This window comes from Eretmochelys imbricata, chromosome 1, assembly GCF_965152235.1.
Source record: "Eretmochelys imbricata isolate rEreImb1 chromosome 1, rEreImb1.hap1, whole genome shotgun sequence".
NCBI classification, from domain to species: Eukaryota; Metazoa; Chordata; order Testudines; family Cheloniidae; genus Eretmochelys; species Eretmochelys imbricata.
In genome coordinates, this window is record NC_135572.1 from 73,186,917 (window position 1) to 73,200,752 (window position 13,836).

Sequence of the window (13,836 nt, forward strand, 5' to 3'; positions counted from 1 at the left end):
CCCTACTCTAGCATATATATAATCACAAGTGGTACTCCACAGGGGAGTGTCATCAGCCCTACCTTATTGAATGAAATGATTCAAAAATCTCCTGAAAAGCTGAGTGCAGGGATAGGCATTTCCTTTTTTGCAGATGACTGTGCCATATGGACTAAAGACAGAACCCAGGAGGCTGAGAAGTGAATTAATGAAGCACTTTGGAAAGGTATGGAATGGGGGAACATGGAGCTTTAAATTTTCAACTCTCAAAATTAAAAAAAAAAGATATTCACTAAGAGGAAATTTAAAAAAAAAAGATTGTAAATTGATTTTTTTATTGAAAGCAAATAGGTATAGTTAAAAACTACAAATTCCTGGGTGTGACATTTGATAGCAAGCTAACAAGAAATGACCACACTGAAAATATTGTAGCTATCAATCTACTTCAAAGTATTTCTGGAACCACTTGAGGTGCAGATAATAAAGCAAGGATAATACTTTATAGAGCACTAATAAGACCAGCCATTGAGTACAGTTGCCAAACATTTAGTTTAGCTTCAGAATTGAACCTAAAGAAGCTAGACTTAATTCAAGCCAGGCACTAAACATTACTGTGATGTCTTCATTATGACCCCTTTGTGTGTAATGCAGATAGCTGCTGGTAAAATGCCTGTAGCATTAATGAAATTACTGAACTTAACCTTTTGGTCAAATATCATAGGAAACAGGGAAAATTGAAATACTAAACAAATATATGAAGAATGCTAGTAATTCAGCAGACAACATGGAAGGGAAAAAAAACAAAAATGTCTCATGTTAATAGGATTAAAGTATGGACAAAGGAACTAAGAGAAAAGAGACTTTTTAAAAAGAGCATATGTAACCATGGGAAAATTCATTATATGGGGAAATCTCTCTCACATACACACACCCTGCCATATAAATGTGGAACTAAATAATTAAATTAAAAGGGGAAAAGGAGAGCTATGTGTATCTGATAAATGGGCCTGTTGCCCAATATATCTGGATGGCTCTAAAGATGAGAACTGGGAGAATGGGGACAGCATTCTGTGTTTCAACACTTGGAATAAAGAAGTCCATTCAACTATAAAAAATAATAGCTATTATGATGGCCAAACTAGCAGGAATAATGTTGGTGTTATATTGAATACTGGATGTGCAGCCTACCTCTACTGTCATCTGGTAAGACTCACTCTCAGGACTACTGGCAATCAAAAATGGGAGTTCAGATAGCAGAAATTATATAAATTTTGTTACTAACAACAGAATTGGCACAGATGAGAGTAAACACAGAAATAGCATGGATCCCAGCATGTGCTGAGAGAGTAGGAAATATGCTCGGAGATTAAGCAGCAAAAAATGCTGTAAAAAGAAAAAAAAGAGGGATCCCTCTGAGTAAACAAGAATTTAAAAATCTAATTAAAAGTGAAATAAGAGAGGAGTGGCAGGAAGTATAGACAAAAGAAACAAACAGGAAAAGATTTCATGAAACATTCCCTAGAATTGAAAACATTGACATACTGCAACAATACTGAGAGAAAGAATGAGGTAACTCTACTCTGAATACTTACCGGACACTTAGGTATAAACAGTAACTTGGACTCAATTAATAAACAAAGATAGGCTGTGTGAAATTTGCAAGATTAAAGAAACTGTTGATCTCATCCCCTGGGATAGGGGGATTTTTATATGACCAACTCAGGGACCTAAATGTGACAAAATTTATGCTAACAAACCTGGTAAGTGCAAAAGGAAAACTGGGCACTATTAAGAAAGCAATATTACAATTTATTAAAAAATACTGGGAAAAGTGACAGACTATAATTATATATCAGGAAATCCAGTACCTGGTGGCCACAGAATCAGAATGTGAGTCTGCTATGCTATGAAAGAATAAGATGATGGTGAAGATGGCTGGCATTAAGTAATGAAGAGACTTGCAGAAAAGGGAAGGCTCTTGCAGGGAGAGAAGAAATCCCCTGGAAAAGCCTGGTAGAAAGAAGTCCAGGGAGGTGGCAGCAAGAAATCTGGTGGAGTGAATCTTGATTGACTGTCCTAGAAACCCAGTGTAGAGGGTGGGCACTGAGCTCCCCTACCAACCACTAGTAAGGTGATATGAAGCCCAGAGAAAGGAATATGGGCTACTAGAAGCCTTGAGGAAAAAGGTGTACAGACATTGGATTCAGACTCAAAGGTGACAGACCGGATAGAAGGATTGGACACTTGTTTTACAGGACTTCCTGTTAAGGGGTGGGACTAAAATGTGACCTGGCAGGAGTCATGAGAGGTGCAGACCATTATTGGCCCAGAGCAACTCTCAGCAGGGGACGCTAGACAGGATTGGCATCTCTGAGGTGCAAAAGACCCGGGACATCTAGCATGATCCTGAGTCTGTAAAACTGGACAAGTGTTAGTGTGTACTCATCACCCTTACAGATTTCCCAGGGCAGCTATCTCAAAAAAGGGATGATTCTGGCAAGATTTGGATAATGGCAACCCTATCACTAGAGAGGAGAAAACCTGCTATGCCACACCCAGCCACAGAGAGTCAGTGGACACTCCAGCACCACCACTCTTCTTCATCATTCCTGGAGAAGGTGGGGAATGGTGCTCCTAATGTCTGGTGCAGTGAGGAGACAAACTGTCTCTCTTCTCTACCTCCTTAACTCTTGTATGAGGGGCAGGTGGCAGAGAGCAGCTTAGTGGGATGGCGGGCTGACAGGTGATACCAATTTTAACAAGCACAATAAAACTGCATTTAGAAGTGCAGCATACTACACAATTCAGAAATATCGTGTGTCATTTGCAAGTGAAGCCCCCCTCAGTGTAGGAATTGCCTATTTGGTGTTGAGTCAGGTGGTGTTTTTGTTCATCCTCCCCATGGAAGGAAAAGGCCAGGGTAGAAACTGTTGAATCGTGGAAGTCAACAAATGGCTACGCAGGTGGTGTCGGAGAGAAGGCTTTGGATTCTTTGACCATGGAATGATGTTCCAAGAAGGAGGAGTGCTAAAAAGAGACGGGCTCCACCTAATGTAGAGAGGGAAGAGCATCTTCTCAAGCAGGTTGGATAACCTAGTGAGGAGGGCTTTAAACTACGTTCACTGGGGGAAGGAGATCAAAGCCCTAAGGTAAGTGGGGAAGTGGGATACCGGGAGGAAGCTCGAGCAGGAGAGCGCAAGAGGGGAGGACTCCTGCCTGATACTGAGAAAGTGGGACGATTAGCGAGTTATCTTAAGTGCATATACACAAATGCAAGAAACCTGGGAAACAAGCAGGGAGAACTGGAAGTCCTGGCACAGTCAAGGAATCATGATGTGATTGGAATAACAGAGACTTGGTGGGATAATTCACATGACTGGAGTACTATCATGGATGGATATAAACTGTTCAGGAAGGACAGGCAGGGCAGAAAAGGTGGGGGAGTTACGTTGTGTGTAAGAGAGCAGTATGACTGCTCAGAGCTCTGGTATGAGACTGCAGAAAAACCTGAGAGTCTCTGGATTCAGTTTAGAAGTGTGAGCAACAAGGGTGATGTCGTGATGGGAGTCTGCTATAGACCACCAGACCAGGGGGATGAGGTGGATGAGGCTTTCTTCCAGCAACTAACAGAAGTTACTAGATCGCATGCTCTAGTTCTCATGGCAGACTTCAGTCACCCTGATATCTGCTGGGAGAGACCTACAGCGATGCACAGACCATCCAGGAAGTTTTTGGAATGTGTAGGGGACAATTTCCTGGTGCAATTGCTGGAGGAACCAACTAGGGACAGAGCTCTTCTTGACCTGCTGCTCACAAACCAGGAAGAATTAGTAGGGGAAGCAAAAGTGGATGGGAACCTGGGAGGCAGTGACCATGAAATGGTCGAGTTCAGGATCCTGACACTAGGAAGAAAAAAGAGCAGCAGAATAAGGACCTTGGACTTCAGAAAAGCAGACTTTGATTCCCTCAAGGAACTGATGGGCAGGATCCTCTGGGAGACTAACATGGGGAGGGGGGAGAAGGAACCAGGAGAGCTGGCAGTATTTTACAGAACCCTTCTTGAGGCTGCAGGAACAAACCATCCCAATGTATAGAAAGAAGAGTAAATATAGCAGGCAACCAGCTTGGCTTAACAGTGAAATCCTTGCTGATCTTAAACACAAAAAAGAAGCTTACAAGCAGTGGAAGACTGGACAAATGACAAGGGAGGAGTATAAAAATATTGCTCTGGAATGCAGGAGTGAAATGAGGAAGGCCAAATCACACTTGGAGTTGCAGCTAGCAAGAGATGTTAAGAGTAACAAGAAGGGTTTCTTCGGGTATGTTAGCAACAAGAAAAAAGTCAAGGAAAGTGTGGGCCCCTTACTGAATGAGGGAGGCAACCTAGTGACAGAGGATGTGGAAAAAGCTAATGTACTCAATGCTTTTTTTTTGCCTCTGTCTTCACGAACAAGGTTAGCTCCCAGACTACTACACTGGAGGAGGTGGGAGGAGGTGACCAGCCCTCTGTTGAGACAGAAGTGGTTCAGGACGGTTTAGAAAAGCTGGAAGAGCACAAGTCCATGGGGCCGGATGTGCTGCATCCAAGGGTGCTAAAGGAGTTGGCAGAGCTGATTGCAGAAACATTGGCCATTATCTTTGAAAACTCGTGGCAATCGAGGGAGGTCCCAGACGACGGGGAAATGGCTAATGTAGTGCCCATCTTTAAAAAAGGGAAGAAGGAGGATCCAGGGAACTACAGGCCAGTCAGCCTCACCTCAGTCCCTGGAAAAATCGTGGATCAGGTCCTCAAGGAATCAATTTGGAATCACTTAGAGGAGAGGGAAGTGATCAGGAACAGTCAGCATAGATTCACCAAGGGCAAGTCATGCCTGACTAACGTAATTGCCTTCAATGACGAGATATCTGGCTCTGTGGATGATGGGAAAGCAGTGGATGTGTCTTTTCTTGACTTCAGCAAAGCTTTTGATATGGTCTCCCGCAGTATACTTGCCAGCATGTTAAATAAGTATGAGGTGGATGAATGGACTATAAGGTGGATAGAAAGCTGGCTAGATCGTTGGGCTTAACGGATAGTGATCAATAGCTCCATGGCAGCCGGTATCAAGCAGAGTGCCCAAAGGGTCGGTCCGGGAGGCCGGTTTTGTTCAATAGCTTCATTAATAATTTGGAGGATGGCATGGATTGCATCCTCAGCAAGTTTGCAGATGACACTAAACTAGGAGCCGTGGTAGATACATTGGAGGGTAGAGATAGGATACAGAGGGACCTAAACAAATTAGAGGATTGGGCCAAAAGAAATCTGATGAGGTTCAACAAGGACAAGTGCACAGTCCTACACTTAGGACGGAAGAATCCAATGCACCGCTACAGACTAGGGACCGAATGGCTCGGAAGTAGTTCTGCAGAAAAGGACCTAGGGGTTACAGTGGACGAGAAGCTGGATATGAGTCAACAGTGTGCCCTTGTTGCCAAGAAATCTAATGGCATATTGGGCTGTATAAGTAGGGGCATTGCCAGCAGATTGAGGGACATGATCATTCCCCTCTATTAGACATTGGTGAAGCTACATCTGGAGTACTGTGTCCAGTTTTGGGCCCCACACTACAAGAAGGATGTGGAAAAATTGGAAAGAGTCCAGCAGAGGGCAACAAAAATGATTAGGGGACTGGAGTGCATGACTTATGAGGAGAGGCTGAGGGAACTGGGATTGTTTAGTCTGCAGAAGAGAAGAATGAGGGGGGATTTGATAGCTGCTTTCAACTACCTGAAAAGGGGTGGGGGGGGTTCCAAAGAGGATGGATCTAGACTGTTCTCAGTGGTAGCTGGTGACCGAACACGGAGTAATGATCTCAAGTTGCAGTGGGGGGAGGTTTAGGTTGGATATTAGGAAAAACTTTTTCAATCAGAGGGTGGTGAAGCACTGGAATGGGTTACCTCAGGAAGTGGTAGAATCTTAGAGGTTTTTAAGGTCAGGCTTGACAACGCCCTGGCTGGGATGATTTAGTTGGGGATTGGTCCTGCTTTGAGCAGGGGGTTGGACTAGATGACCTCCTGAGGTCCCTTCCAACCCTGATATTCTATGATTCTATGATTACAAAGGATGGGTGACCTGTACAGAACAAGTTATTGCTGGATATTTCCCAGATGTTTTACTTAAAAATGATGCGGCCTGATTAAACCACATTCCTGATATTTTGCCTTTCTTCCTGCAGTGTCTGGGACAATGAACTGCAGTGACAATTTGAGTCTGAGCAGGGAAACCTGACACCTGGAGGTATATGTGGAACTAATTTTCAAAGCTAGGTACAGATTCCACTGTCTCTGACTCAGCACCAAATAGGCAATTTCTACACTGAGGAGCCTACACTTGCAAATGACAAATGATTTTTCTGAATTGTGTAGTATGCAGTTTTACTGTGCTTGTTAAAATAATGTTGTTTTGTGTTGGACTTGGCCATTTGTTCCATTTATGCTATCAAAACTACACGAGTCATTCTGTATTTTCCTGACAGCAAATTTAGAGAAGTGGTCAATTAACCAGCAACTAGATAAAGGCACAATAATACATAAAACTTCAGCCATGGATTCCAAATAAAAAAGATGGACAGAAGTTCACTTTAAAAACACTTTTGTTTGTTTGTTCTTGTTGGACAATTTTTTATCACCAAAATAACGGTCAATTTACAGGTAATTAGCAAATATACAGCAATTAGATAGCCCTCTATCTTTAGACATGGCTATTTTTGAATCATCCACAGTAGAACTTGACATAACTTCTATTTAAAATAAAGGCTGTTAAAATTAGCTGACAGCAATTAAAAGGTGGCCACTTGGAAGCATTCCCACTGTTTAGCAGCAGGTAACCTGGATAGTAGCATGATTGTCTCTGTGGTATAAGCCTGTGTGGTCAAGGTGAATGCTGCTCAGTAAGAGTGTAGGTACTCACACTGGACCTGAACCTCTAAAGCCTCTGAGCATATAAGTGAGGCTACTGAGGTGAGTACAGTGTGTGTGTGTGCAGGATATGACCCATTGTCTGTTGCTATCTATCAAAAGGCATCTTCAACGCTGTTCCTCATGGTGCTCTCCCCACCTCCAGCAATTGTTGATTTGATTTGTGTAAACTAATCATGAACAAATATGAAGCAATACTAAAAGCATGTAAATTAAAAATGAAAACTCTTATTACCCAAAACCTACTATATATTTAACAGAGCAAAGAGAGACACATTCTATACTTTGTATATTGTATAATCTAGTGTTAGATACTTGGTAATGAGTGATGGAAACAAGATTGTTTTGTTACTCACTTTAGGCTTGTACACAAGTCCTTCTGTCTTAAAAAAAGTTTTACAGTAGTTTATGAAACATTTTTGAGATGCTTGGGGATGAAAGGTGCTATACAAATGTGAACTATTGTGATAATTTTATCAATACATATAAAAAAGTCTAGCTAAGAAGTGTTTAGTAGCTATTGCTTTTTGTAATGCAAGGGTAAGAAAGGAATAGAAGATGCTCATTGCAAACAGATCTATGCCAAGTACCTGTTTCTTTTTCACATAATATACCACACAAAGGCAACTTTTTAAGAAATTACATACTAAGGTCCCAATCTTCAGTGAGCTCCAAATGGGAAGACCTCTGTGCTCATGCAGAGCTCATTGCAGCATCAGGATCAGAAGAGCTTAGACAACTCATATAAGAGAGGATTTTAAAATGTGTTTTAAATATATAAGAAATACAGTAGATGGCTCATGTATTAAATGCTCAGGTAGAAATACTTGATCTCAAACTTGAAACCCCTTTTCTGAAAGAAAAAGAAATGTAATTTAATAATTGTAACCTATCATTTCAAAGAGATTTGACCTCTTCAAGCAATAACATACTGAATGCCTAGACACTGTTCAAATACAATACATTCTTGGTGTCTTCTGCCAAATTATTTGGGAGACATTTCTGACCCCAGCACAGCTCACCATATAATGGTAACTTAACTTTCCAGAAACTCCAGTCCACTTGGGGCTAATTGATAATGAGAGTAAAGCCTTTAAAATCATTAATTTCAATCAGTGATATTTACCTCTAGGAAAGATCACCAATTAACTCAGCAAGTGTGACTGAAAAAGCAAGATTGTGCTATGAAAAGAAAACCAGAGGAGAACTTTAAGGGAATTCTGTGGAGAAGAGAAAAGGGATTTCTGTCATGTATATTAGGCCCTACATTGGGGTTCCTCCTGAAGCCCACTAGAGGCAAAGGGCTGGGGGGAGGGAGAGCACACCCAGTGCTCTATCCCTTCAAGTTGAATATTAACCATGTGGTTAGGAGCAGTTACCTATTTAGCACCAGGGCTTTCAAGATTAAGACAGAAACATCAAACTGAACTCTGTGTTCAATGGAGAGATCCATTTGAGGGTGATGTGTTCTAAACAACCTAATTCTGAACCTGATGGAGCTTTTTAGGATACCCACATGTTTCCTCTCCCAGTCCCCTGGAGAATAGAATGAGATTCACAGAACCTACCATATCAGTAATAAAGATGGGATTGAAAGAATCATAGAATCATAGAATATCAGGATTGGAAGGGACCTCAGGAGGTCATCTAGTCCAACCCCCTGCTCAAAGCAGGACCAATCCCCAACTACATCATCCCAGCCAGGGCGTTGTCAAGCATGACCTTGAAAACCTCTAAGGAAGGAGATTCCACCACCTCCCTAGGTAACACATTCCAGTGCTTCACCACCCTCCAATTGAAAAAGTTTTTCCTAACATCCAACCTAAACCTCCCGCTCTGCAATTTGAGATCATTACTCCTTGTTCTATCATCTGATACCACTGAGAACAGTCTAGATCCATCCTCTTTGAACCCCCCCTTTCAGGTAGTTGAAAGCATCTATCAAATTACCCCTCATTCTTCTCTTCTGCAGACTAAACAATCCCAGTTCCCTCAGCCTCTCCTCATAAGTCATGTGTTCCAGACCCCTAATCATTTTTGTTGCCCTCTGCTGGACTCTTTCCAATTTTTCCACATCCTTCTTGTAGTGTGGGGCCCAAAACTGGACACAGAACTCCAGATGTAGCCTCACCAATGTCAAATAGAGAGGAATGATCACATCCCTCAATCTGCTGGCAATGACCCTACTTATACTGCCCAAAATGCAGTTAGCCTTCTTGGCAACAAGTGCACACTGTTGACTCATATACAGCTTCTCATCCACCATAACTCCTAGGTCCTTTTCTGCAGAACTGCTGCTTAGCCACTCCGTCCCTAGTCTATAGCAGTGTGTGGGATTCTTCCGTCCTAAGTGCAGGACTGTGCACTTGTCCTTGTTGAACCTCATCAGATTTCTTTTGGCCCAATCCTCTAATTTGTCTAGGTCCCTCTGTATCCTATCCCTACCCTCCAGCGACACTTAATCTTTAAGCCAGTTAGAGCAGGGATCATCTTTTTGTTCTATGTTTCTATAGCACCTAGCACAACAGGGTCCTGTCTATGACTAGGGATCCCAATGCTAATGTAATACCAATAAATAACAATAATAAGAATGAGGAAGCTATTGATACAAAGTAATAGCCTGAGTAAGGATGACCTCAGTGCCTGAAGCCTATTTCTGAATACTGGGGATGTTTTATAGTAGACAAGGTCAAAGTACTTTCTTCAAAACATTTTTCAAGGAAAAGTGTCTTCTATAATACAATGGTAAATTTTTACCAAAAAAAGTGTTATCATTTCTGTAGACACTGTATACTTTTTAAAAGAAAATCTAGAAATGTAACATTATTGAGCAAAAATGGTCAGTTTTCAGTAGACATTTTTAGTTTTTGGTTTTTGAAACTGTAAATATTAACCAAAAATGGAATGATTTACAAAAAAAAAAACCCACAAAATATTTTGGGGTTTGGGTTTGGTTCTTCATAAAAAAATGGCATAAAAAAGTAAGACTAAAGCCCAAATATTTTTCAAAATTTCCTGCAGGAGAAATAATTGGCATTCTTTGACCAGCTACATTTTGAAGCTCACCTTTTTCTCTTCTAAAAACTGGGGAAAACTGAATGGGGAGGTTCTGAGTTTTTTTGCAAATAAGAGAGCTTTTTCGGTTGAGATTGTGTCAATTTAAGATTATTTATTAAAGTGTTTTTATTTTATATTTTAGATGCTTCCTAGCACTACTCCATTAGGTACAATATATAAAACCTGAAATGAAATGGAAGTAAGGTAGCCATAAGGAAGCAACATTCAGGGGGAGGAAAAAGAAAATGCACTGGCTCAGAAGGAGGAAAGAGTGGGAAGGGGTGAAATGCAAAGATGCATGGAAACAAAGCAGTGGGCTGCTAGCTATCACTGCTTCACAGGTGAAGCAATGCTGCATTCAGGTCCTTGGCCAGCAAGGTGGCTGATACATAAAGTGCAGAAGATGATTAAGTCTACCTTTTGGCTGTAGAGTTGACAGGTAGATGACAATCACAAATTGTCAGCTGCATATTGTCCTGAGTAAACAGTTCCATTAAGAGAAGAGATAATTATAAGGGCTTAACAATACTTAAAGTGAAATGAAATACAACACTGAACAAGAATCAATGTATACAGTGTTGTTGTAGCCCTCTTGGTCTTAGGATATTAGAGAGACAAAGTGGGTGAGGTACTATATTTTATTGGACCAAAAGATATTACCTCACCCACCTTTTCCCTAAGAATCAAAGTGGTCATTGCAGGTGTCCTTTATTTCTTCTCTTTTTAATCTTTATTTGACTACTTCTCTCATCAAAAAAATGGATGTTAGGATTTCATATTTATATAACACATTGATCAACATCACTTAACAACTTTACACTGGGTAACAGTGTCTCCATTAAGCAGGATCCTTTAATATTCGGCATGATAAAGTGCTGAGAATCTCCTGTGAATCTGAAATCAGAGTAGCTGATCAGCACCTTAAAGGAGAAGGTCCATAAATATTAATGTTGTCTATTAAGAGCCTCATATTCTAGAATTAAAATGAAGAGTACAAAGATCATAATGGGTCTTTAATGCTGATCAAATAGACTGAATAGTCCACAAGCTGAAAAAATGATTATGGCACAAAGTCAAAATGTTCAAAGAGAACAAGAACTACAGTGCTGAACAAAATAAGAAAAGAAAACAAATAAATACCTCTCAGCATTAGCAATTAATGAATGTTCGAGGAAACACTCTCTTTTGTGTTTGCATGTATTTAGAACTGAAAGGCAAACTTCCACTATAGAATTTTCTACTGTCAGTGCTCTAACATACTGATAAAAAGGGTAAAGGACATATTAAAAATTATTAAGCTTACAGGACAGGGAGACTTACACTTTACATATACATATATGCCTGGACAAAAAATAACTGAAAAGCTGTTTCTTCTTTTTGTGCTTGTCCAGATAAGATTTCTGGGTTGTGTGTTTCCCCCTGATGCCACGGTGACATCAGTGACAACAGTGACATCAAAACCCATGTAACAAATACAGGAAATTAGGATCCCTGCCCTATTGTAGGTGTTAGTGTTGTCATAATTGCTGCATTTCAAATATTGAACGCTAAACTCAGGTCTTGGCAGATAAAATGCCTTTCCGTTTACCTTTAAGCATTTTTAGGCATTAATCTTGAAATAAACTGTTTCTTTGAACAGTAGGCAGATGATAGCATATTGTTACCTTCTCTTCAATTATTTGACCATTCTAGGATAATAAGAAGCTTTTTACTTCCCACTCCACTGTAGTGGCTTGATGCTATCTTTATGTATTCGGTTAGCAACAGTGAAAGAAACAGATACCAGATAAGCTCTGTGCAGGAAGCATAAGAAACAGTCATTTAAATTGCCATGAAAAGTGTATCCAGTAGGCTGTAGGATAAGATTTATCATTGCTGCTGTGCAACCGATGACATAAATGCTACAAGGATGAAGTGGACAGGTTACAGAGTCAAATTTCATTAAGCTGTCTACTAGAGGAATGAAGCATGGTTGCGGGGTGGGGAGGGAGGGACTGATTTACAAGAAATTTGATTTTACTTCCTGTCCTGACAACAGTGACACCAGAGATGAAGGCTTAGAAGAAGAATTGCTTTTATATTTTTATATTATCCCTTTGTTCAGCTAAATGGCTGGCTTCACCTTTTGCACTGGCAGAACCAAGGTTCTGAGACCCTGGTCTTAGCAAGTCTGCTTGTGGTAGGGTGCAACTCCGCCAAGCCTTACAACCCAAAAAGAGTTTGAAGCTGATCAGTACCACACAAATAAAATAGGTGTGATGGGTCAGCAGGGCTCAGGGATGGTAACACAGCAGTTAGAATATGTGCAACCACTGGGCAGCCTCTGTTGGATCAGCTGCCTTGGAGCAGTGGATGGAATTTAAAGGCTTCTCTCCTCTAATAGAACCCTCTCAGGTGGAACCTCCCAAAATGTATTGCCTGAATGGGAGTCTTGCTTGGAATAAGGAGTATAGGACTTCAGCCACAGCTTATAAAGGATTTGGGGATCTTTCTAGATGGAAAGTCCTATGTAAAATGTGTTTATCTGTTTGAGACTATTGCTAAATATGATGTTGAAAACAGTAAGCTCCAATGAAACCCTTAGAACCTTTTTCAGTGATAGTTGTAGTATATGATTTTAGTATCCACGTGAGTTGATGACGATGATGTTGGCAGACCAGGTGATAGCTCAGGCCAAGGTTCCCATGCCTCAGTGGAACACTGACAAATCCATGTCTGGAATCAGTTCGGCTCACCTGTGTATTAGTATTATTAAAACAGTTATTTGAATTATAAGAATGTTTTTAGATTTTATTGAATGCCTGTGAATGGCTTCATGCATTAAGCTCACTTATATCATCTGTACTCCACTATTCTAAGATTATATTTGAGCAGCTGTAATTGTAAACCTCTGGGAATATGTAAATCACCAGACCGGAGAGAGACATTAGCTAATGTAAAGTGCTGGTCTCCAACAGGAAGTGTTATGTTCTGTCCAACAGAGATGGCCCATTACACCAGACACACTATTATGGAACACTACAGAGGACAAAAGATTTGTCTTGCTCCCCCTGCCCCTCCACACAAACAAAGATAAGTCATGCAAGTAAATTCCCCCCATCAGCTGAGTTTGCAGCTCAGAGCACATGGAAGGAGAGGGATAAAAAAACCCAAGCAGAAGAAACTGGTAATCTCTATGCTGCTTGGACTCTGGGGGGGCAAGGTTTTCTATGCATAAGCAAGCACTTTCGAGCTGCTTATCCTAAAGGACATATAGAGCTTGCTTTGCATAGAAGTTTCTATTACATTTTGAAACTTAAGATTGGAAATCATTTGTGTATCTATGACAGGATTCAGAGTGGTAGCCATGTTAGTCTGTATCAGCAGAAAGAAAGAAAACTTGTTGCACCTTAGAGAATCTCTAAGGTGCCCAAAGTACTCCTCGTTCTTTTTGTGTATCTATGTTTGCTTGTAAAGAACTCTCATTTCCTTTTCTTATTTAATAAATCTTTATATAGTTTATTATAGGATTGGCTAGGAGCGTTGTCTTTGCTGTGAGATCCATGGTACAATCGATCTGGGTGAAGTGGGAGTAACCTGAATATTGCTGTGATTCTTGGTATAAGAGACAATTTATCACAAAGTTATGTTCATCAGGGTTGCAAGATAGATTGGAGTACCCAAGGATATTGTCTGCAACTCCATGTTTAGGGTGTTATAGTGCCTGAGGAGTTGACACTCGATAATTGGTTGTTGAAATCTAAGCACAGAATTCACAATCAGGTTGGGGGTTGTGCCCTGCTTCTTAACAATCTGCCCTGAGCTTGGTTCTCACGTTTTTGAGTCATTGCAGGCAGCTTTACA